Source organism: Ranitomeya imitator, chromosome 4 (genome assembly GCF_032444005.1).
Source record: "Ranitomeya imitator isolate aRanImi1 chromosome 4, aRanImi1.pri, whole genome shotgun sequence".
In the NCBI taxonomy this organism is placed as follows: Eukaryota; Metazoa; Chordata; class Amphibia; order Anura; family Dendrobatidae; genus Ranitomeya; species Ranitomeya imitator.
This window is the reverse complement of record NC_091285.1, coordinates 284965765-284990486: the sequence shown is the minus strand read 5'-3', so window position 1 is coordinate 284990486 and position 24722 is coordinate 284965765.

Here is a 24722-nt window from a genome sequence, read left to right as displayed (position 1 = left end):
TTGTACCCCTTATATAGTAGACTGCCTTTACTATTCAATTTGAATGTATTGAACAAATGGCGCTATAACAATAAATAATAATAATAATAGTATTGACATATTTTTTCTCCCGTTTTATTCAGTATCTTATTCTCCAGACATGTACTGCCGCATTCTTGAGATTGCGGAATGTCCCTTTCTCTAGGACTGACACCTGTCAGACATTTGAAGTGAATCCATTTTATATTTTATAGAATCCAATATAGGAATACCTTTAGGAGGAAACTTAAAGGATAATTCTCATTGCTAGGAAACGCCATTGCCTTGTGATTTATGGGGGTCCAACTTCCAAGCCTCCTAAGATTCTGAAAATAAACTACAACAGCGGGAGATTAAGTAAAGCCCCTTCAATGTTCACATAGTGAAATGGGAATAACTCTTTGAAATCCTAGCTTGGTGTTAATTTATTTTCCATGTTTTTTGCTTTCATGTGATTCCTATACATTTGTTCAAGCAAACAAAGGCTCAGCGCTTTCACACTTTAAGTTAATATATTCAACCTTTTTGTCCTTAACAAGCTTTTTGCATAGCCTAAAATAGCAAGCATACCTAAAGGCTAAAGTAGTCAGCAAGAATGTATTGTTCTGCATTGTTTGTTTCACCTTTCGTACATTTTCTGTTTTAAAAGGCAGGAAAGCATTTATCGGCAAAACATTCTTGTAGAGTATGTGCAAAATGCTTCAGTCCCAGCAGGCAAGGAGCAGGTCTCAGTATAAACTGAAGTGAGAAAGAATTTTTATTGGTTCTCTGTATGCAAATTACAAAGCATATCTTACCCCCTACAAAGCATCATGGACATAAAAATTAAGGAGCAATTACCGTACTAATAATGCTAGAACAGCAATAGCGAATGTTTATTAAATTACGTGAAGATTTGTTTGCAGCTGCTTCTATGTTCTGGAAAGAGCCTGACCTTCAGATTGGATCCACATATATTCTCTCTGTAAGTAAAATGTGAAAAATCAGCAGGTTTCGGATAAAACCAGAGATGAAACATTAGCAGTGAAATTCTTGTACACCAGTGAAAACATCCGCTGTGCTGGGGAATTCAGGAGACTGTAACTGAGGATAATGATCTAAGCTTGCCAAAGTACATACATCCCTCCGAGGGAAGGGTGCAAAAACGACAAGAATGTACAAAGATTCATCAAGTGTCTATAAGGATAGTCTGCATGTTGTCCTCTGTGACTTAGATGAATATTTAAAAAATTTACTAAATGAACTTTGTGTGGTCTGTGGAGTTCAGATTGTGTCACTAGTTTTTACAGTACCAAGAAACAACATAGAAAAGATTCAGTAATGTTTAGGCTATGTGCACACGTTGCAGATTGTATGCATTTTGCCGCATTTTTTTGCGGCGAAAACGCATACACAACACAGCCCATTGAATTCAATGGGATTCCGCAATGCTGTGCTAACGCTTCTTATTTTTCCACGGTGGAATCGCATCGCGAAAAAATACACAGCATGCTCATTCTTTGTGCGGAATCGCAGCGATTCCACACACATAGGGGTGCATTGATCCGCTTACTTCCCACATGGGGCTATGCCCACCAGGCACAAAGTAAGCGGATCATGTGCAGTTGGTACCCAGGGTGGAGGAGAGGAGACTCTCCTCCAGACACTGGGAACCATATACCTGTAAAAAAAAAGAATTAAAATAAAAAATTGTGATATTCTCACCTTCCGGAGGCCCCCGCAGCCTTCCTGTTCCTCGCGATGCTCCCGTTTCCAGTAATGCCTTGCAACAATGACCTGTGATGACGCAGTGGTCTCACGTGATGCTAAGTCATCTGGGGTCATTGTCGCAAGGCATCACTGAGAACGGGAGCTGCCGGAAGTATCGCGAGGAGCGGGAAGGCTGCGGGGACCGCCGGAAGGTGAGAATATCACGATTTTTTATTTTTTATTTTTAACATTATATATTTTTACTATTGATGCTGCATAGGCAAAAAGTTGGTCACACTTTTCATACACTATGTTTGACAAGTGTGACTAACCTGTCAATCATTTTTCCAAGTGATGCTACAGATCGCTTGGAAAACGCTAGCATTCTGCAAGCTAATTACGCTTGCAAAACACTAGTGTTTAGAGGGAATACGCATGCCAATTCTGCATGCATTATACCCGCAGCAGGGAGTGGAAATTTCCGCGGAAATTCTGCAACGTGTGCACATAGCCTTAATGTGCAACTATGTTTTCAATAAATTCGGCACTGTGAAAAGAACCCATTAAAATAGAGATTTTATTGAAAAAAAGGAATTACACAGGTGGTATTATCAGTCACTGGGACAAGAATTATTCCTTTTTTTCTCAAGTATGTTCATATTTATTTATGTTACAAACGGGAAAAAAAAAGTTAGCAATTGTAACTGTTGATTAGTAGCAGCGACAGAACGTCTCTGCAACTGCCACTAGCAGTAACGTCTCTGCAACTGACACTAGCAGCGGCAGCCACAGAGTACAAATTTATAAAGCAGTGAAATCTCTCTTTTAGTGAGAACAGATTTCTACTTGTGTCCTTTCTTTAAAAAAAAATTAAAAATTAAACTTTGGCCCCAATTTAAATACGGTATATAATTTTTTCCCTCGTCTTTCTTTTTCAAGCTTGCAGATTTTTCAACAAATTCAGAAAACAGCGTCAATGTAAAATGAATGTGGCATAAATTAAGATTTTTTGTCTCTTTTGCTTTCAATTGGTGCTATTTTTGAAAAAAGTTGCGCTAAGAATTTCAATAAGCTTTCCTGTTTTTTTTCAGATAAAAATTAAACAAAAACTAATAAAAAAAAGTGAAAAAAAAAGAATGATTAGTTTAAAATGCAGACTACAAAGCATATAAAGTATAAACAAGGGAGCATTGATATATAGTTGACCTAGACTGGAGAAAAAAACATGTTTTCAAATTAATACTAATTTATTTAATACTAGCTGAAGAGCCCGGCGTTGCCTGGGCATAGTAAATATCTGTGGTTAGTTATAGCACCTCACTTCTCTTATTTTCCCATCACGCCTCTCATTTTCCCAATCATATCTTTCATTTTCCCCCTCACATCTCTCATTTTCTCCCTCACACCTTTCATTTTCTCCCTCACTCCTCTCATTCCCCCCTAACACTTGTCATTTCAACCTCACATCTGTCATTTTCTGATCACTCCACTATTTTTCCTCACTCCTCTCATTTTGCACTCACACCTTTTCATTTTCACCTCACACCTCTCATTTTCACCTCATCACCTCAGTATATACATGTTTGTCATCTCCCTTATATATAGTATACATCTGTATGTCATCTCCTGTATATAGTATATACCTGTATGTCATCTCCCCTGTATATAGTATTTACCTGCTGTGTGTCATCTCCCCTATATATAGTATATACCTGAATGTCATCTCCTTCTATGTATAGTATATACCTGTATGTCATTTCCTCCTGTATATATTATATACCTGTGTGTCATCTCCCCTGTATATAGTATATATCTGTGTGTCATCTCCTCCTGTATATAGTATATACCTGCATGTCATCTTCTATATATAGCATATACCTGTATGTCATCTCCTCCTGTATATAGTATATACCTGTGTGTCATCTCCCCTGTATATAGTATATATCTGTGTGTCATCTCCTCCTGTATATAGTATATACCTGCATGTCATCTTCTATATATATAGCATATACCTGTATGTCATCTCCTCCTGTATATAGTATATACCTGTATGTCATCTCCTCCTGTATATATATGTACCTGTATGTCATCTCCTCCACTATATAGTATATACCTGTGTGTCATCTCTCCTGTATATAGTATATATCTGTGTGTCATCTCCCCTGTATATAGTATATACCTGTGTGTCATCTCCTCCTGTATTAGACCTCGTTCACACGTTATTTGCTCAGTATTTTTACCTCAGTATTTGTAAGCTAAATTGGCAGCCTGATATATCCCCAGCCAACAGGAAGCCCTCCCCCTGGCAGTATATATTAGCTCACACATACACATAATAGACAGGTCATGTGACTGACAGCTGCCGTATTTCCTATATGGTACATTTGTTGTAGTTTGTCTACTTATTAATCAGATTTTTATTTTTGAAGGATAATACCAGACTTGTGTGTGATTTAGGGCGAGTTTCGTTTGTCAAGTTGTGTGTGTTGAGTTGCGTGTGACGACATGCATGTAGCGACTTTTGTGAGATGAGTTTTGTGTGGCAACATGCGTGTAGCAACTTTTTGTGTGTCGAGTTGCATGTGACAGGTTAGTGTAGCAAGTTGTGTGCAGCAAGTTTTGCGCATGGCGAGTTTTGCGCGTGGTGAGTTTTATGTGTGGTGCCTTTTGAGTATGTGCAAGTTTTGTGTGAGGCAACTTTTGCATGTGTTGCAACTTTTGTGCATGTGGCAATTTTTCCACGTGTGCAAGTTTTGCATGTGGCGAGTTTTCCATGAGGTGAGTTTTGCACTTGTGGCGAGTTTTGCAATTGCCTAGTTTTTGCATGTGGCGAGTTCTGCGCGTGGCGAGTTTTGAGTGGCGACTTTTGTGTTTCGACTTTTATGTGGTGAGGTTGGTGTATTTGTGGTGAAATGTGTGCTGAGGGTAATATGTGTTCAAGCATGTGGTAGTGTGTGGCGCATTTTGTGTGTGTTCATATCCCCGTGTGTGGTGAGTATCCCATGTCGGGGCCCCACCTTAGCAACTGTACGGTATATACTCTTTGGCGCCATCGCTCTCATTCTTTAAGTCCCCCTTGTTCACATCTGGCAGCTGTCAATTTGCCTCCTACACTTTTCCTTTCATTTTTACCCATTATGTAGATAGGGGCAAAATTGTTTGGTGAATTAGAAAGCGCGGGGTTAAAATTTCACCTCACAACATAGCCTATGATGCTCTCGGGGTCCAGACGTGTGACTGTGCAAAATTTTGTGGCTGTAGCTGCGACGCCTCCAACACTTTTCCTTTAACTTTTTCCCCCATTATGTAGATAGGGGAAAAATTGTTTGGTGAATTGGAACGCGCGGGGTTAAAATTTCACCTCACAACATAGCCTATGATGCTCTCAGGGTCCAGACGTGTGACTGTGCAAAATTTTATGGCTGTAGCTGCGACGCCTCCAACACTTTTCCTTTCACTTTTTTCCCCATTATGTAGATAAGGGCAAAATTGTTTGGTGAATTGGAACGCGCGGGGTTAAAATTTCGCCTCACAACATAGCCTATGACGCTCTCGGGGTCCAGACGTGTGACTGTGCAAAATTTTGTGGCCGTAGCTGCGACGGTGCAGATGCCAATCCCGGACATACACACATGCACACACACACACATTCAGCTTTATATATTAGATAATCATGTTTCAGCTCTATTTATTTAATGCATCAATCAAAAAGTTATTCTAATACTTAAGATTTTTTTTCTGTTCTGCAAACCACGATGCCACAGCATTGATTAACAATCTTATTTAATTTTTTGAGTTTCAAAAGACATAATGATCAGATGAGGCCAAATCAGGAAAATATGGTGGAAGGATGACAATTTCATAGCCGATTTCATTGAGTTTTTGAGGGGCAATACGAGACTTGTGGGATGACTCAAAACAAAACACAATGTTGGAATGTTTTGTTCCAGTTCCAATCTTCACCTGACATGGTTAACTTTTCTAAATCACAATTTCAAAAGGTCATAACCTTTTGTGCTAAATGTTATCTGGTGAACTTGTCAAAGTTAATACTTGGTTCCATAGCAATGGGATTTTTGTTCTCTAGAAATATTTATGCCAATGATTTATCAATACCTCATCATACATATACATTCATGGGAGGGAGAAGATGACATGAATCATATAATATCTGTATATTGATAGCATTATATTTAGTTTTGTTCCAGAATTTCGATGCAGGACTACTAAAAAATTATTTGTTGGGATTAAAAGCTATTTTACCATTCTTCCAGTCTCTATGGAGGCACCCTGTAATACGGCAAATGATGAAGCATTACACAATTGTTTTTTGTGTGTGATCCCTTTAGAAAGAAACAAACCCTGTGTGAAACTGAACATATACAATGGTACTTAAAACTATGTGAACCCTTCAAAATGTTCCATATTTCTGCATAAATGTGACCTAAAACTACATCGGATTGTCACATAAGTCTTAAAAGTAGATAAAGGAATGGCCGGAGCAGACCCGTCCCCCTCCCCCACGGCGTAGGCGGAGGTCAGCATGACAATGGTTGGAGGGTGGGGTGAGGGTTAATGAAGGGGTTGGCTTTGTTTGAAAGTATTTAGGGTCGGGTTCGGGGTGGGGCTATTCAGTTCCCGCTCTCTAGGCACAAGAACTGTGCTTACCATGTCCGCAGTGGATAGGATTCTGGAGAGCTTGAGGGCTGCAGCAGCATCAAGGCTGGCTGGAGGTGCAAGTGGCTGGGATCATCGGCGGGAGTGCGGGGTCAGCGGCTTTATGTTAAACTCCGGTACAGCGGTCCTGGAGGGCCAGGCCCCCTGAGCATTTATCCCCTGATTCGGCTCCTAGGGCCCCCCACAGGCACATGAGCCCCTCCAGGGACCCTCCAGGCCAGGCGCTGGTACGTTCTAAGGCCAGCAGACCCTGGCCTGGGAGAAATCCAACTGTCAGGCGGGGTCCGGCGGTGGCTGCTAGGCCTTCACCTCGCAGCAATTTGGGGGCGAAGCCAGCACGCACCGAGCAGCGTTTGAGACCTGATGAGTCGGGAGGCTGCAGCGGCGATGTTCTTGTCATGCGGCCTGCCTCTACACCGTCCACTAACACTGGAGGATTTGAGGGGTGAGTGGCTTGGGGCTAGATGAAGTTGGGCCGGCTCATTCTTCTGCTGCAGGGTGTTCTCTTGCATCAAGGGATCCCGGCAGAGGGGCAACTTCTTCCCTCGGGTGTGCTGCTAAAGGGGGCTTGTGTGCTGCTGGGGCATCTTTGCAGACACGGCCACATAGTGACAGCCAGCGTTCAGCACCCCTTTCCCCTACAATGGAGGCATTTGCAGTCTCTGGCTACATTCTGTGGATCACGCCAGCAATCACCAATGGATGGGATGGGTACAGACTTTTCCATACAGAGGCAGCGGGAACCCGGTATTCCGGCTGGAGGGCTCACAGCACCCTCGCAGCCTGGTGAGTATGCGTCCATGTCTGGTTTGTCTCCACAAATTTTATCTTCACCCACTTTTAGTGGTAGTCGCAGGGTTTTAGGTAGTTTAAACATGGCAGGCATTGCGGCTGAAAGTGAGGGGGTAGGGGTTCGAGAGATTTTAGCCGATATGCGTGATTTGTTGGCACGGTTGGATCAGGGTATAGTTGAGCAGAGGCATTTGGCAGCTTGGGTGGGCCCACAAGTGGGGGCTCTTGGTTCGGAAGAGGTCTTGGTGCTGCCGGCGGAACCCATCTCAGTATAGGTACAGACGTAAAAAGAAAAGGAATGTAGGATTCATTTGGATGATAGGGCTCATGGCGAGGTCTGTGTGTGTTTTGAAGGTCCGTTGGGGGAGCATCTTAAAAAGGAGGTCAGGGAAAAGATTTCAAAAGATGAGTACGTTGTGATTTTTTCCCTGCTTCCTTTGGAACAATTTAATTTAGATAAGGGGAAGAAAGAGGATAGTAAAAAAGAAGATGAGGAGAAGCGGAGGTGGCATTTGATTCCTCAGACTTTTACTGATTAGCTTCAGGCTTTTGCTATCTTGGATAGTGTTATTGGGGAAAAAGCGCCCGAAAATTGTTCTGGGCTATTTTGTTATATGGATTCCATCGGTGAGGCTCATAGGGTATACGGAGGGCAGGCGTGGCTCAGGTATGATGAGCAATTTAGACAAGAAAAGCCATTCGGCCGGCTCTTAGATGGGATCAAAAGGATATCGGGCTATGGTTACGGGTGATGGCGCAGTATAAGTTCGGCCATTCCTTTCAAGGGGGTCCAGAGGTTCCAGCCAAGCTAATCAGTCCAGTGCGTCTGGGTCAGCAGGTCAATCGGGACAATCCAGTTGGCACAAATTGGGCTTATGCTGGCAGTTCAATGATGGACAGTGCAAGTTCGGGGGGGGGAACTGCAAATTTAAGCATTTGTGCTCCCATTGCAGTAGCCCCTCTCATGGGGCTGCAAAATGCTTCAAAAAAGCCAAGTCATAATTGGGGTCCAGTAATTCCCATGGGGGGAGATTCATGTGAAGCTGGAAAGGATGGCCCCTTATCTAAGTAGATATCCCAATAGAGAAAAGGTGGATTTGTTGCTTTGGGGTTTTAAGGAAGGTTTCGTTATTCCGGCCCCTCCTTGTGTTGTTTCCCGTGTGTTTAAAAATTTGCAGTCGGCAGTGTTGTATGGGGGGTGGTCTCCAAAAAATTGGGTAAGGAGGTGGCATTGGGTCGCATGGCTGGCCCCTTTGCGGTGCTGCCCTTTGAAGATTTAGTTGTTTTCCCGCTGGAGGGTAGTTCCTAAGAAAGAAGCCGGAAAATTTTGCTTGATTCACCATCTGTCTTATCCTCTGGGGTTGTCTGTTAATGACGGTATTGTCCCTGAGCTATTCTCTGTTGTTTACACGTCCTTCGATGAAGCCGTGTGGAAAAAGGAATTTTGTGATAGGCGGGTTTGTTTTACCTGCGACAATATGGGGGTTGTATGTGTAATAAACGGGTTGACTGCGTCATCACCTCCTGTTGTGCTTGTGCTGAGACAATTGTTTTTTTCATGTTTCGCACTAAGCTCTCATGTGACGACGTCTCATGTGCAGGGTGTATGTAATTCCATCGCTGACTCTCTTTCTCGTTTTCAGTTCGATTGCTTTCAGTCATTGGCTTCGAAAGCAGAGGTCGTCGGCTTGGAATGCCCTGCGGAGCTTTGACTTGTGGTATGCGGGATGCTGAGGAATTGATATAGTCGTTGTTGGCTTCTAAAAACTTGGGAGGCTTAGCAGGTGATTTGGTTGGCTTGGGAGGGTGTGTTGGCAGTGGGTTCCTGTGGGTCCTCTGCAGACGTAAATGGATCGTGGTAGGCTCAGTGGCTGATTCAGCTATGTGGCCGGTTAATTGTTTGGCGAGTTTTTGGGAGCTCCGGCCTAATTGGGAAGGATCTTTATTGTGTCACTCTGACGGGTCATTTTTATCTCGGTATCAGTTTACTGTGGTTTTTTGGAAGGCGGTTACCTTTTTGGGAATAGACTTATCTCATTTTGCTCCTCATTCTTTTCGGATTGGGGCTGCAACAGATGGGGCAGTTGGGGGCTTGGAGCCTAATGTTATCTGGCGTATTGGGAGATGGCGTTCCAATAGGTATCACAGTTATGTTAGGCCATAAGGACGGGTCGCGGAGTTGTAATTTTGTTATGTCAATTGTGTTTTCATATTCAGCCTTGTTAGTATATATTTTGAGTGCTTTGTGTTTGAATTGTTTCAGGTCCTTTGCCGCTATTGGTGAGGATATTCGGGCATTCATTCGTCCATTGGGGATCCTTGTGTACAGACGTGTGAAAGGCGGGTAGAGAGATTGGCTTTGATCAGAAGATAGCGGTGGCTTGGCTTTCGGGGGACACCCTGGAATAGGGTTTTAAGGGAAATTCATAATGGCGAGATGTTGGACAGGGCCCCGGATTAGAGTTGAGCGACTTTTACTATTTTCGGATCGAGTCGGGTTTCGCGAAACCCGACTTTGTCAAAAGTCGGGTCGGTTGAAATCGGCCGATTATTGAGAAAAGTCGGGGGCCGACTGAAGCACAAAACCTAATGCAGGTCAATGGGGAATCAAAGTCGGCAGTGAGTGGAGGACAGGAAAACACCTACAGTGCCCATTTTAATGCCAAAAACATCAATTCTTATTACTTAAGCTTGTCAATCTTAATTTACTTGCAGTTCAAAATTGATAACAGGACTAAATGGGCGGCATTGCTTTGTTCAGTGGAGGACAACTGTAATGAGTGGCAGACACAGTTAGTAGGCCCAAATACTAAAGTAGGCTAAAATGCAGTTCAAAATTAATAACAGGACTAAATGGGCGGCATTGTTTTGTTCAGTGGAGGACAACTGTAATGAGTGGCAGACACAGTTAGTAGGCCCAAATACTAAAGTAGGCTAAATGCAGTTCAAATTTGGTAACAGGACTAAACAGGAGGCATTGCTTTGTTCAGTGGAGGACAACTGTAATGAGTGGCAGACACACTTAGTAGGCCAAAATAATAAAGTAGGCTAAATGCAGTTCAAAATTGGTAACAGGACTAAACAGGCGGCATTGCTTTGTTCAGTGGAGGACAACTGTAATGAGTGGCAGACACACTTAGTAGGCCCAAATAATAAAGTAGGCTAAATGCAGTTCAAAATTGGTAACATGACTAAACAGGTGGCATAGCTAGGTACAGGGGTGGGCTCCTCTGCTGAGTAGTAGACAGTGGTAGTAGGCGCAAAGTATTAACTGGTCTAAATGGAGGCCAGGGCCCCTGTATATTTTAACTATCATCTATCATTTCAACAAATTTGTATTGGCAGTGCCATTGAAGGATTTGACAGCACAGACTACACAGTGGTGGAGCAGGGAGAAGTAAGTATTGCAAGTGGTAGAGCAATGTTTGAGCTGGGGGGAACACTCTCTCGTGGGCGGTGGTACTGGCACAGGGCCCCTCATATTATGACGGTGTGTCTGACGTTGGTTGTGCACCACCACCGTCAGAGACACTTCATTGTACTATGAGGGACCCTGTGCCAGTGCCGTCGCCCAAGAGTGGGCACACCCACCTGTCCAGGCAAACGGCACTCGTATGGGTGCTTGCGCCAGGTGGTGACCACGGCTCTGTAAGGGGAGTCAGCCCATTTAGGGAGGTATAAAAATGGCTTACTAAACTAACAGATACACTAAGGGAAAGTAACAATGTTTAACAACTAGAAAAAACCCCCATAAAAAGATATATACTTTATTAAATGACCAAAAATAGAAAAAGTAAGTATAAAAACCTACAAAAACCCCTATCTAATATATATACAGTCCTCAAAAGAAAAGGACTATAATCCCCTACAGATAGCCTTAATACACACTGGTAGAATACAAATAGCCTAATAAATGTGTGACGCAGCAATTTGTGATATAAAGAAGCAACTGTAAGGGTGAATAGATGTAGGTGAAAATGTCCCTACAGGCTATACAGAATATTATTAATGCCTACGCGCTGATCCTACCTAGGTGCGGAGGTTGGCACCCTAAGAAATATCGAGAATGGCGCCCCCGCTCGTACGATGACTATCCCTGGTCTCCTATCTACTCCCTATAAGAGATAGGTATAGAAACAGAAGGCCAGATGGCTGTAAATAACTTGTGGAGATATGTGATCCCAATAATACAGGCCCTCCCTTCAAATGTGATGTGAGACCAAGGGATAGAACTATACACACATTAAGCGCAAATACTATAGAACAACAAAAAAATTGAATCTACCAGTGCTATAATTCACAATACATAGCAAATGCTATAATACCAGATACACAGTAAATACTCAGGACTGATTGAAAATAATACATGTATACCATATAGATAAATAGAGTCGCGCTACCACATACATCTAGATACATGACACCTAGATACTTTCGACAGTGTGAACAATACAGCTAATGTACAACATAGTAAAGACAAAAATGATATACTCATCTACTGTATTAAATAGTCCACAGCTGAAGATCAATCCAGATGTAGTGGCCAGAATAACGATAACCGTGCTGACAACATCTCCGAAAAACCTCTCGACGCGTTTCTCCCAAACAGAACTGGGTTCATCAGGAGAGACCAGATATCAACATGGCAGTGATGGATAGATAGAAAAGATAGGTATAAAAATGGCCTATGGTGGACATTCAGCAGCTGCAAATGGAGGAATTGGAGAAGTCAGTAAGAGGAGGCCAAAAGCAAGACTTTTTCAGGCAAACTACGTGTCAGCAGGGGAAGGTGGGGCAAAATAATTTGAAATCCATGATTGGTTCATTTTAATGAAGGTTAGATCATCCGGCTTTAAAAGCTGTTTTCCTACTCCCAGATAAGGGAGCCTTCGAGGCTGTGTAGCCAGACAATGACGCTGGCTCAAGACCTCCAGCCTTAGGTGCTATTGTGCTTTTGCCACTACCACCAGATGCACCACCATCACCACCACCATCAGTACCAGCTGGCAACCACCGCCCACGGGCTCTTCCACCAAACTTCCTCATTTTTTGGAAAATCTAACCAAAATAACAACCGTTATATGGTACTGTAAAACAAGGTAGAAGGTGTATATAAACTTGTTGAGAATTTTAATCTCCCTTTTTTGGGGGGAGACTGAACCAAAACTCAGGCCCTGTGCATAAAATAACACAATGTAAGTGGCAGAAAGTGGCTGGCTGACATACGACAAACTAACAGGACTGAAGTATATCCACTTTGTGAGAATTAGAATCTCCCTTTTTTTTTGGGAGACTGAACCAAAACTCAGGCCCAGTGTATATAACTGCACAATCTAAGTGGCAGAAAGTGGCTGGCTGACATACGACAAACTAACAGGACTGCAGTACTGTATATCCACTTTGTGAGAATTTGAATCTCACTTTTTTGGGGGGAGACTGAACCAAAACTCAGGCCCAGTGTATATAACAACGCAATCTAAGTGTCAGAAAGTGGCTGGCTGACATACGACAAACTAACAGGACTGCAGTATATCCACTTTGTGAGAATTTGAATCTCACTTTTTTGGGGGAGACTGAAGCAAAACTCAGGCCCAGTGTATAAAACAACACAATGTAAGTGGCAGAAAGTGGCTGGAAGATATATGAAAAAATACAACGACTGTAGTACAATTTCAATCTCCCTACAATGATCTCAGGAAAAGTATGGCAGCAATAAAAAGGACTGCTGCACACAAAAGTGTGGACAAATAAACAAGATAACTGTGCAGAAAGGAGCAACAGGATTTTTGCTTTTAAAAAAGCAGTTGGTTAGCACAGCAGCGTGCAAACAGCAATGCAGCTATCAGGTAGCCTTATAAGGCAGGCTAATAAGCTGCATAGCTGATGCACAAAAATATAGCCTACACTGTCCCTGCAAAAAAATGGTGGTGTTGGACAGTGGAAATCGCTACAGCACAAGCAGGTTGGGGGTTAATCCTCCCTCCTTAACTATATCCCTTCTTCTGAAGAAGCTGCAGCATCCTCTCCCTATGCTAAGATCAGCAGAAGTAAGATGGCGGCCGGCGTGCACGCCCCTTTATAGCCCCTGAGACGCCGCAGAAAGCAAGCCAATCACTGTCATGCCCTTCTCTAAGATGGTGGGGACCGAGACCTATGTCATCACACTGCCCACACTCTGCGTCCTCCTTCATTGGCTGAAAAATGGCGCTGAAAGCGTCATATGAAATGCGACTTTTGCGCGCAGATTGCCGACCTCATGGCCGATCCCACACTAGGATCGGGTCGGGTTTCATGAAACCCAACTTTGCCGAAAGTCGTCGATTTTTGAATTTGTCCGATCCGTTTCGCTCAACCCTACCCCGGACATCTTAGTTCTGCATGTGGGTGGTAATGATTTGGGGGTTCGGCCTTTTACAGAATTGATTAAAGATGTGAAACAGGATTTGTTACGTTTGTGGATTTTGAATCCTGGGTTGTCCGTTGTCTGGTCTGAAATTGTACCGCGTAAACGTTGGAGAAACATGCGGTCCCTTGACAAAATTAACAAGGCCAGGATAAAAGTTAATAGGGCGGTGTCGGCTTTTGTGACCATGCCATGCGGCATTTTGAGTTGGAGAAAGGAGACGGTGCCTTTTGGTTGGCCAACGGGGTTCATTTAAATGCGGTGGGTAGTAATTTTTGGGCGCTTTGTTTGCACGAAGGTGTTGAAAGGGCCATAGCTTTTCATTTTGGTGGGGTCTCCGGTCTTTGAGGGGTTCAAATGCCCTCGTGGATGGCTGGGGGAGTCCTTGGAGTTGGTGGAAATTGTGCTGGGGGATCCATTGGCATATGGCTCCTCTGTTTTTGGAGTTCAACTTGTTTCAGATCTGGTGAATTGTGGAGGGGAGTTCTGGCAGGGGTGGTCGGATCCCTTAGAATTCTATCGTGAACAGTGAACCCTCAGGGTTTTTGGTGCTCCCGAGCCAGTGTGGTAACAGCTGGGAGTAAATTGGTTTTATGTTATGTTCTCGTTATGCTTTGTTAATCGCTAGATTCTTGGGAGCTTCACGGACTCCTCCTAGTAAGAAAAGTTATTGTGGTGTATTTTCAATGTGTTATGTTTTATGCTAAATAAAGGCTACGGTGGCCTAAAATATTTCAAAGAAACTGTTGTCCTTGTTTTATTTGGAGTAATTGTAAGCATCACTGGGTTCATGGGTATGAGGTGTTGGGTACGATTATACACCCTTACCATACTTCGCTCAACAATACCAGTGTCAAGAAAACCAAATATAACAAAGGAGTCACAAATATTACACTTTGTCATTTTCTTATTGAGGAAAACGATCCAATATCACAAGGGGGTAACATACAAGGGGACAAAGGTGTAGATACTTTTGCCACTCACAGACGTGTGATATTGGATCATTTTCTTCATTAAAAACGTCAAATATTTTTGGCCCATTCATTTTGATTGGTTATCTTCATCTTCTTTTGATCTTGTGTGAAAATCTCATATAATTTTAGGTCAAGGTCATGCAAAAATAAGGAAAATTCTGAAAGGTTTCAAGCACCTCTGTATAGCAGAACAGCACCGACACATATTCCTAAGGACACTGCTTTTTCCAGAGGTTCAGGAATTGCTCCATTTCTATGGAGTTTTGTAAACCTGAAGTGTATTTTTAGTCTTTTTTTTTTTTACACTTTCCTGAGCGTGTTTCCCGGAGTTTATTTTTTATTGCCATTCATTCAGCATTTTCTGAAGATCTGTTTTTTTTAGCTTTTTCCAGTTGTCTTTCTAAATGAAAAAATATATATATTTTTTAAAGCAAATGCACTGACAAGATGCTCATAAAGATGCCCGTGCACCTTCTGTTTTTTTTTAGCTTTCCCATTTACTTGTATCTTGTAAACTATGGAGTATCTTCACTGTAAAAAATGCCTGAAGAATGGACATTACCATACTTTTAAACCCTTGGCATCTATAAAATCCTTAAGGATTTCAAAGGAATTCCAAACACTGAACATATGAAAAGGAAATTATTTTCCCATACCGATTAATTGGCCAATTTTTTGAATATTTTGTTAGAGCTTTTTCCACCATTTTTTGAGCAGACAAAATAAAAAAGACTAAGGTAAAAGACACAATGTGAACATGCCACAAGAGCACTGTATAACTGCTTCATAAAACTCTAAACTGTAGTGACACTTATTCAGTGGCTGACAAAGGTACATGTTAAATGAGTATTGAATAATTATAATTCTATTTAATATCAAAGTTTTATAGGTGAAAGGAATTGTTAATAGAAAGTATCACATGTGTTACCTTTCATGGGTAAAATAGTTTTTCCAGAAACAGCCCTCATACACTGCATTTGGTATTGCAGTTCACAGCAGCAGCAGGCACAACCCATTTCTAAAACTTTTTTCTAAAGTCTTTTTTTTTTCTGACTCAAATCACTTTAAGGCTATGTGCACACGTTGCGGATTAGGCTTAGGAATTTTTGGTGCGGATTCTGCATCTCTTGGCAGAAAACGCAGGTGCGGATTTGACGTGTTTTTTTGTGCGGATTTTGTGCGGATTTGCTGCGGATGTACTGCATTTTTTACCCCTGCGGATTTCTATAATGGAATGGGTACAAAAACGCTGCAGATCTGCAAAAAAGAAGTGACATGCTACTTCTTTTAATCCGCAGCGTTTCCGCACGGAATTTTCTGCACCATTAGCACAACGTTTTTTCTCATTGATATACATTGTACTGTAAATCACTTGCGGATCTGCAGTGTTTCTGCACCGCAAAAAACGCTGTGGATCCGCAGGAAATCCGCAACGTGTGCACATACCCTAAATTATAGGATTATTCATGGAATAAAAAATATACGGTACATCTTATATGTGCTATCAGATAAGAAAATGTCCCAGTGATGGTCAATGTTTATTCAGATTTTGAATAGAACAAATATACTGTATAGTAGACAGTCATAAACCGTAATAAGTATGTACAGTTTTCATATTTTGAGTAAAGATATAAAGTACAATGGCATATGTATAAGTGGCAGACTATCTAGAGCTACTCGTGTCCTAACAGCACTTAAATACTTTATATTAGAGGGTTGGCATCTTGACAATGTTGCACAATAAACATTCTTGGCTGATGATTGCTTTGGCATGTTATGACAGTGAATAGACTGTAAGAATGATTCATGTGCAAGTGCTCAACTACACAAGCGCTATTTGTACCTAAATTCCCAACATGTATTTTCAGAAAAACAAGTGTAGCTTTGAAATAAGAGCTTAATTTTTATTCCCTTGAAATACCTGTTCTGTTTAATGACTTCTTCAGCTAATGAACCCTGAGATTTAGAACTTTTATTATTTACAATGCAACACATCAGGAATATATTAATATATTGTTATGATATTGTGATTTATATACATATTTATCTATACACTGCTCAAAAGTAAAACAACACTTGCATATCACAGTATATCATCGAGTCAATTAAATTTTAAAGATATTAGTCTGACCAGGTGGGAAGCATCAGAACTTGTAAATAAATTTCACCTGCTTTGTTGCAGAAGTGATAACAAATGCTCTGGAGTAGAGATGAGTGAACCTTTTAGGCCGGCGTCACACTAGCGAGTTTTACGGACGTATGAGCGCATAAAATACGTCCGTAAAACACGCATTGCACACGGCCCAATTATTCTCTATGCCCCTGCTCCTATCTGCCGTATTTTACTGATCCGTATTATACGGCTTTCTGCGGCCGTAGAAAATCGCAGCATGCTGCGTTTGTCACCGTATTGCGCAAAAAAATCGTCAATGAAAGTCTATGGAAGCCAGAAAAATACGGATTACACACGGACCAGCAGTGTGACTTGCGAGAAATACGCAGCGGTGTTAGCGAGAAAAGCCGGCAATTCAGTGCGGTGTACAGTAAAATCACACTGACAGCTTACAATAGAATAGGTAGAATAAATGTGTACACATAGAATAGGTATATATATATATATATATATATATGTCAGTGAGACACACATATATATATATTAATATTTCATACAGCGCTAGATAGCTTAAAAGCCGGTAATTCAATTGCTGGCTTTTGCTATCTCCTTCCAAAACCCGACATAATATGTAACATGGTTTACATACAGTAAACCATGTCATATTTCCATTTTTTTTGCATATTCCACACTACTAATGTTAGTAGTGTGTATGTGCAAAATTTGGGCGTTCTAGCTATTAAATTAAAGGGTTAAATGGCGGAAAAAATTGGCGTGGGCTCCCACGCAATTTTCTCCGCCAGAGTAGTAAAGCCAGTGACTGAGGGCAGATATTAATAGCCTGGAGAGGGTCCACGGTTATTGGACACCCCCTGGCTAAAAACATCTGCCCCCAGCCACCCCAGAAAAGGCACATCTGGAAGATGCGCCTATTCTGGCACTTGGCCACTCTCTTCCCATTCCCGTGTAGCGGTGGGATATGGGGTAATGAAGAATAATAAAATATTAAAACAACATGTGTTTTTATTTCATTAAAAGACTTTTTAATAATGTGTTTGTGTTTTTTTTAACCATTTCAGACTATTGGATTAATAATGGAGAGGTGTCATAATTGACGCCTCTCCATTATTAATCTGGCTTAATGTCACCTTACAATAGCAAGGTGACATTAACCCTTCATTACCCCATTTGGGGACTATACACAATGTTAATTCATATTATTAGTTGCCATGATGAAAATAAAATGGAAATCGTATCTTCTTGTGATTTCAATTATTTTTGCCTTGAAGGGAAGGTACCGCGTTTGTAGATCATTAATTAATCACTGTAATGTAGCATAACATGCTGCTATAACCAAGTTTTAAATGCATGTGAAACAGATTACGTGTGTAATATGAGTTTAAAGAAGGCACTGGGGGCTGACATCTTGGTTTCACAGCAGTTCACGACACTATCAGTGTCATTTTACGGCACCCCATGGACATAGGGTCAGCGCCGGTCTATTATCTCCTATCTCTAACATTGTAGCTGCTATAGCAGTGAGCTAGGCATGCCTCTGTGGGCTGCACAACTCACTGCTGTAGGAGTGACTGGCCGCCATTTTATAATAGCCCAGTGCTATCTGCCGAAATCCACTTTCTATCGCAGGAGAGAAGCACTCACTGGAACCGGAGGATGGGGAGTGCGGGTGATTTATCTCCATGCTGCAAGTCCTCGGCAGACATCCTCTGCTCTCACACGCTGCCCTCCCTGTGTGCTTCTCCTGCTCTGTCTCCGCCTCCTCACACACAGACCCTGTCATCTCCGGTAAGCTGCATTCACAACCTGCCTCTCTCTGCCATACAATGTATCTCTCCCCTCCCTCCACAATCCCTGGCCATTCTCTGTGGACCTGGATCTCCTCACAGACAGCTCTGCTCAGATAATGCTGCTCCATACATAAACACCACATGTCTTCACTTTTCCTCCAGTCCACCATGCTGCTGAGCCCACTGTGTTCTGCATTTCTGTAAACTCTGTAGCTGTGTTTCTGATGCAGTAACTGCTGGTGATAGCAGATCACAGGGCAATCACACACAAAATGGCACTTCCCTGTAATGCTGCTCTTCATTCTGCCCTAGGGATATTAGACCACCCAAAAGGGGAGGGAAATGGTGATGTCAGCAGTTACTGCCCCAATTTTCCAGCAAAGAATAAAGCTGGTAAGTCTTACTATAGCTGCTTGAGGTCTAAAACGGAAAATGCTCCCCCTAGTGGTCAATATATATATTTGTAAGAAAATATATAATATTTTTCATATAGAAATGTTTGCAAACAGTGCAAACATTGCATTAATACATTTTATTTACTATTTTAAGCTTAATTTCACACAAAAATCAAACTATAAAAAAAACTGGTAGCACCTTCCCTATAAAGAAAAGGGTGAACGGGAATTCAGTCCAATTGATTGATGAATTTGGTTTCTACTGACAGTTGATAAGTAACTTTGCTCTCCACAAATTATACATATTTATCAGTGGTGATTTTCTGGGCCGTGGGGTTACTTGATACTGGGCTAGTTCTTAAAGGGGATGTGTCAAAGCAGAAGTGACCTGGTCCGTGGCTCTGGGCGTCCAATGAAAAGGATGAGGGAAATAGTTTTAAGGGATTGTTCGTGACGCCACCTGTGGTACTCGGCCAGGGATGGTCGATGCTGCTTAACCACTTTCTGACATTGGACGTACTATCCCGTCGAGGTGGGGTGGGCCCGTATGACCACCGACAGGATAGTACGTCATAGTCGATCGGCCGCGCTCACGGGGGGAGCGCGGCCAATCACGGCCGGGTGTCAGCAGACTATCGCAGATGACATCCAGCACTATGTGCCAGGAGCGGTCACGGACCGCCCCCGGCACATTAACCCCTGGCACACCACGATCAAACATGATCGCAGTGTTCCGGCGGTATAGGGAAGCATCGCACAGGGAGGGGGCTCCCTGCATGCTTCCCTGAGACCCTCGGAGCAACGCGATGTGATGTGAGGGTCCTTTCTTCCTCCTCCCTGCAGCAGGCCCAGATCCAAAATGGCTGCGAGGCTGCATCCGAGTCCTGCAGGGAGGTGGCTTCACAGCGCCTGCTCAGAGCAGGCGCCGGGAAGCCAGTGCTGTTCCTGTGTGAATGCTAATCTGACACAGTGCACAGAAAAGTGTCAGATCAGCGTTCTTACACTATAACATGATGCCCCCCGGGGCAATGTTATAGTGTAAAAAAAAAATATTCAGATGTGTAAAAAAATTTAAAAAACATCCCCCCCAAAAAAAAATAAAAAATATATTGTTCCCATAAATACATTTATTTATCTAACTAAAAGAAAAAAATAAAAGTACACATATTTAGTATCGCAGTGTCCGTAATGACCCGACCTATAAAACTGTCCCACTAGTTAATCCCTTCAGTGAACATCGTAAAACTAAAATCATCATACCGCCAAACAAAAAGTGGAATAACACGCGATAAAAAGACTGATATAAATAACTATGGTACCACTGAAAACGTCATTTTGTTCCGCAAAAAACGAGCTGCCATACAGCATCATCAGCGAAAAAATAAAAAAGTTATAGTCCTCAGAATAAAGCGATGCAAAAATAATTATTTTTTCTATAAAATAGTTTTTATCGTATAAAAGCGCCAAAACATTAAAAAATGATATAAACGAGGTATTGCTGTAATCGTACTGACCCAAAAAATAAAACTGCTATATCCATTTTACCAAACCCAGAACGGTATTAACTCTCCCCCCCCCCCCAAAAGAAATTCATGAATAGCTGGCTTTTGGTCATTCTGCGACACAAAAATCGGAATAAAAAGCGATCAAAAAATGTCATGTGCCCAAAAATGTTACCAATAAAAACATCAACTCGTCCCGCAAAAAACAAGACCTCACATGACTCTGTGGACCAAAATATGGAAAAATTATAGCTCTCAAAATGTGGTAACGCAAAAAATATTCTTTGCAATAAAAAGCGTCTTTTAGTGTGTGATGGCTTCCAATCATAAAAATCCGCTAGAAAACCCCCCTTCATCATCCCCTTAGTTAGGGAAAAATAAAAAGATTTAAAAAAGTATTTATTTCCATTTTTCCATCAGGGTTAGGTTTAGGGCTAGGGTTAGGCTTAGAGCTAGGGTTAGGGCTAGGGTTAGGGTTAGGGCTATGGCTAGGGTTAGGGTTTGGGCTAGGGTTAGGGTTAGGGCTATGGCTAGGGTTAGGGTTTGGGCTAGGGTTAGGGTTAGGGCTAGGTTTAGGGCTAGGGTTAGGGCTAGGGTTGGGGCTAGGGTTAGGGCTACAGTTAGGGTTTGGGCTTAAGTAAGGGTTATGGTTGGGGCTAAAGTTAGGGTTAGGGTTGGGGCTAAAGTTACAGTTAGGGTATGGATTACATTTACGGTTGAGAATAGGGTTGGGATTAGGGTTAGGGGTGTGTTAGGGTTAGGGGTGTGATTAGGGTTACCATTGGGATTAGGGTTAGGGGTGTGTTTGGATTAGGGTTTCAGTTATAAATGGGGGGTTTCCACTGTTTAGGCATATCAGGGGCTCTCCAAACGCGACATGGCGTCCAATCTCAATTCCAACAAGTTCTGCGTTGAAAAAGTAAAACAGTGCTCCTTCCCTTCCAAGCTCTCCCGTGCGCCCAAACAGGGGTTTACCCCAACATATGGGGTATCAGCGTACTCAGGACACATTGGACAACAACTTTTGGGGTCCAATTTCTCCTGTTATCCTTGGGAAAATACAAAACCGGGGGCTAAAAAATCTTTTTTTTCCCACAAAAATTATTTTTTATTTTCACGGCTCTGCGTTATAAACTGTAGTGAAAAACTTGGGGATTCAAAGTTCTCACAAAACACATCTAGATAAGTTCCTTGGGGGGGTCTAGTTTCCAATATGGGGTCACTTGTGGGGGGTTTCTACTGTTTAGGTACATTAGGGGCTCTGCAAACGCAATGTGACGCCTGCAGACCATTCCATCTACGTCTGCATTCCAAATGGCGCTCCTTCCCTTCCGAGCTCTCCCATGCCCCCAAACGGTGGTTCCCCCCACATATGGGGTATCAGCGTACTCAGGACAAATTGTACAACAGCTTTTGGGGTCCAATTTCAACTGTTACCCTTGGAAAAATACAAAACTGGGGGCTAAAAAATAATTTTTGTGGGGAAAAAAGAATTTTTATGTTCACGGCTCTGCGTTATAAACTATAGTGAAACACTTGGGGGTTCAAAGCTCTCACAACACATCTAGATGAGTTCCTTAGGGGTCTACTTTCCAAAATGGTGTCACTTGTGGGGGGTTTCAATGTTTAGGCACATCAGTGGCTCTCCAAACGCCAACATGGCGTCCCATCTCAATTCCAGTCAATTTTGCATTGAAAAGTCAAATGGCGCTCCTTCCCTTCCGAGCTCTCCCATGCGCCCAAACACTGGTTTACCCCCACATATGGGGTATCAGCGTACTCAGGACAAATTGTACAACAACTTTTGGGGTCCAATTTCTTCTCTTACCCTTAGGAAAATAAAAAATTGGGGGCAAAAAGATCATTTTTGTGAAAAAATATGATTTTTTATTTTTACGGCTCTGCATTATAAACTTCTATGAAGCACTTAGTGGGTCAAAGTGCTCACCACACATCTAGAAATATTCCTTAGGGGTCTACTTTCCAAAATTGTGTCACTTGTGGGGGATTTCAATGTTTAGGCACATCAGTGGCTCTCCAAACGCAACATGGCGTCCCATCTCAATTCCTGTCAATTTTGCATTGAAAAGTCAAATGGCGCTCCTTCCCTTCCAAGCTCTGCCATGCGCTCAGTGGTTTACCCCCACATATGGGGTATTGGCGTGCTCAGGACAAATTGTACAACAACTTTTGGGGTCTATTTTCTTCTGTTACCCTTGGTAAAATAAAACAAATTGGAGCTGAAGTAAATTTTTTGTGAAAAAAAGTTAAATGTTAATTTTTATTTAAACATTCCAAAAATTCCTGTGATACACCTGAAGGGTTAATAAACTTCTTGAATGTGGTTTTGAGCACCTTGAGGGGTGCAGTTTTTAGAATGGTGTCACAATTGGTTATTTTCTATCATATAGACCCCTCAAAATGATTTCAAATGGGATGTGGTCCCTAAAAAAAATGGTGTTGTAAAAATGAGAAATTGCTGGTCAACTTTCAACCCTTATAACTCCCAAACAAAAAAAAATTATGGTTCCAAAATTGTGCTGATGTAAAGTAGACATATGGGAAATGTTACTTATTAAGTATTTTGTGTGACATATCTCTGTGATTTAATTGCATAAAAATTCAAAGTTGGAAAATTGCGAAATTTTCGCCAAATTTCCATTTTTTTCACAAATAAACGCAGGAAATATCATAGAAATTTTACCACTGTCATGAAGCCCAATATGTTTCGAGAAAACATTGTCAGAATCACCAGGATCCGTTGAAGCGTTCCAGAGTTATAACCTAATAAAGGGACAGTGGTCAGAATTGGCCCGGTCATTAACGTGCAAACCACCCTTGGGGGTAAAGGGGTTAAAGGGATCCACTGGGGCTGATGGTGATGCAGCTTAGATGGTTTTGCGCTCCACATGTGGAGCAGAGGCCCCAGAGCTACCAGGGCAGTCTATGAGAGGTTGAGGATGTTGGGGTGCAGGAATAATCGGAAGACACAGGTGCTGTAGTTTATTTACCTTTAATTGTAGGTGCTGTCCGGGGCACTGGTGACAGGTGGTGTTGGAGGTTCGGGCAGCCTGGAAACAATTCAGAATCCCCCAAGCCAGGTGGATATGGAGGCCTTCCTTACTGTGCTGTTTTCAAGGTTCTTGATGCTTTATGCTCTATTCAATTCCCTCTCTCTGTCCTTTAAGTGGAACGCTACCCACATTGCAGGCAGCTTGACCCTTTTCCAGGTGTCACTCTCTCTCGTGGTGACTTCAGGCTCTAGTTTGCTGCTCTGCCTTCAGATCTCAGTTGTGGCCGGGAGACCTGCAATCTCCTGTCCTCCGGATTCAATTGCGGAGCCTGCAGTCCCCATAGAACCACGGACTCCGGTGTTCGCCTTTTGCACTCAGTCCTGGAGTGAGCTCAATCGCAGCTCCACTCCCAGGCTTTCCCCTCATGCTTCCTCTTCCTTCACTGTCTGCATCCTCACTCTCCCTCCCTCAGACTCAGACTCACTTCACTCTCCCTCCCTCAGACTCAGACTCACTAACCCTGCCTCCAGACCAAAACTTATAAGGCAGCTCCCCTGAAACTGGGTTTAGAGCTTCCCCTTCTGGTTTGGAGTCAGGAAAGTGTTGAGTGCCAGTGTTACCTGCTAGGGGGATTCCTTCTTGCTTCCAGGCATGGCATCATCCCCTGTGAGGGAGGCAATGCCATTGTGGCAACCGGACTCCTGGGGTGCCACATATTCCCTTAATTTTTTGGTGTTGGGTTTGTATACATGTGTGTGCCTCTTCATAAATCAGAAGTGTCTGACTTCACCACGCCCCCTCATCAGGACCAGCATGAAAATAGGGAGAGACCAGTTAATCAAGGGATTGGTGTGGGAGTGGCTGGCCAAGACACATGGTTCCTGGTTGGCTTTTCAAACTATGTCTACTTTGAACATCAGTGTCTGATTTGTGATTCCTGTGATTTTGGCAGCTTTTATTATCCTAATGACATTTTTAACCCCTCCACCCACGAAGCCTATTTTCACCTTCATGACCAGGCCAAATTTTACATTTCTGACTTTTGTCACTTTATGTAGTAATAACTCTGGAAAACTTCATCTTATCCCAAGACCAATTTTTTGTGACACATTGTACTGTGTGATAGTGGTAACATTTGTTCAATATAACTTGTGTTTATTTGTGTGAAAAAATGAAAATTTTGAGAAGATTTTGCAGTTTTCAAACTTTTAATTTTATGCCCTTAAACCAGAGATTTATATCTCACAAAATAGTTAATCAATAACATTTCCCACATTTCTACTTTACATCAGCACAATTTTTGAAACATCCTTTTTTTGTTAGGAAGTTATAAGGGT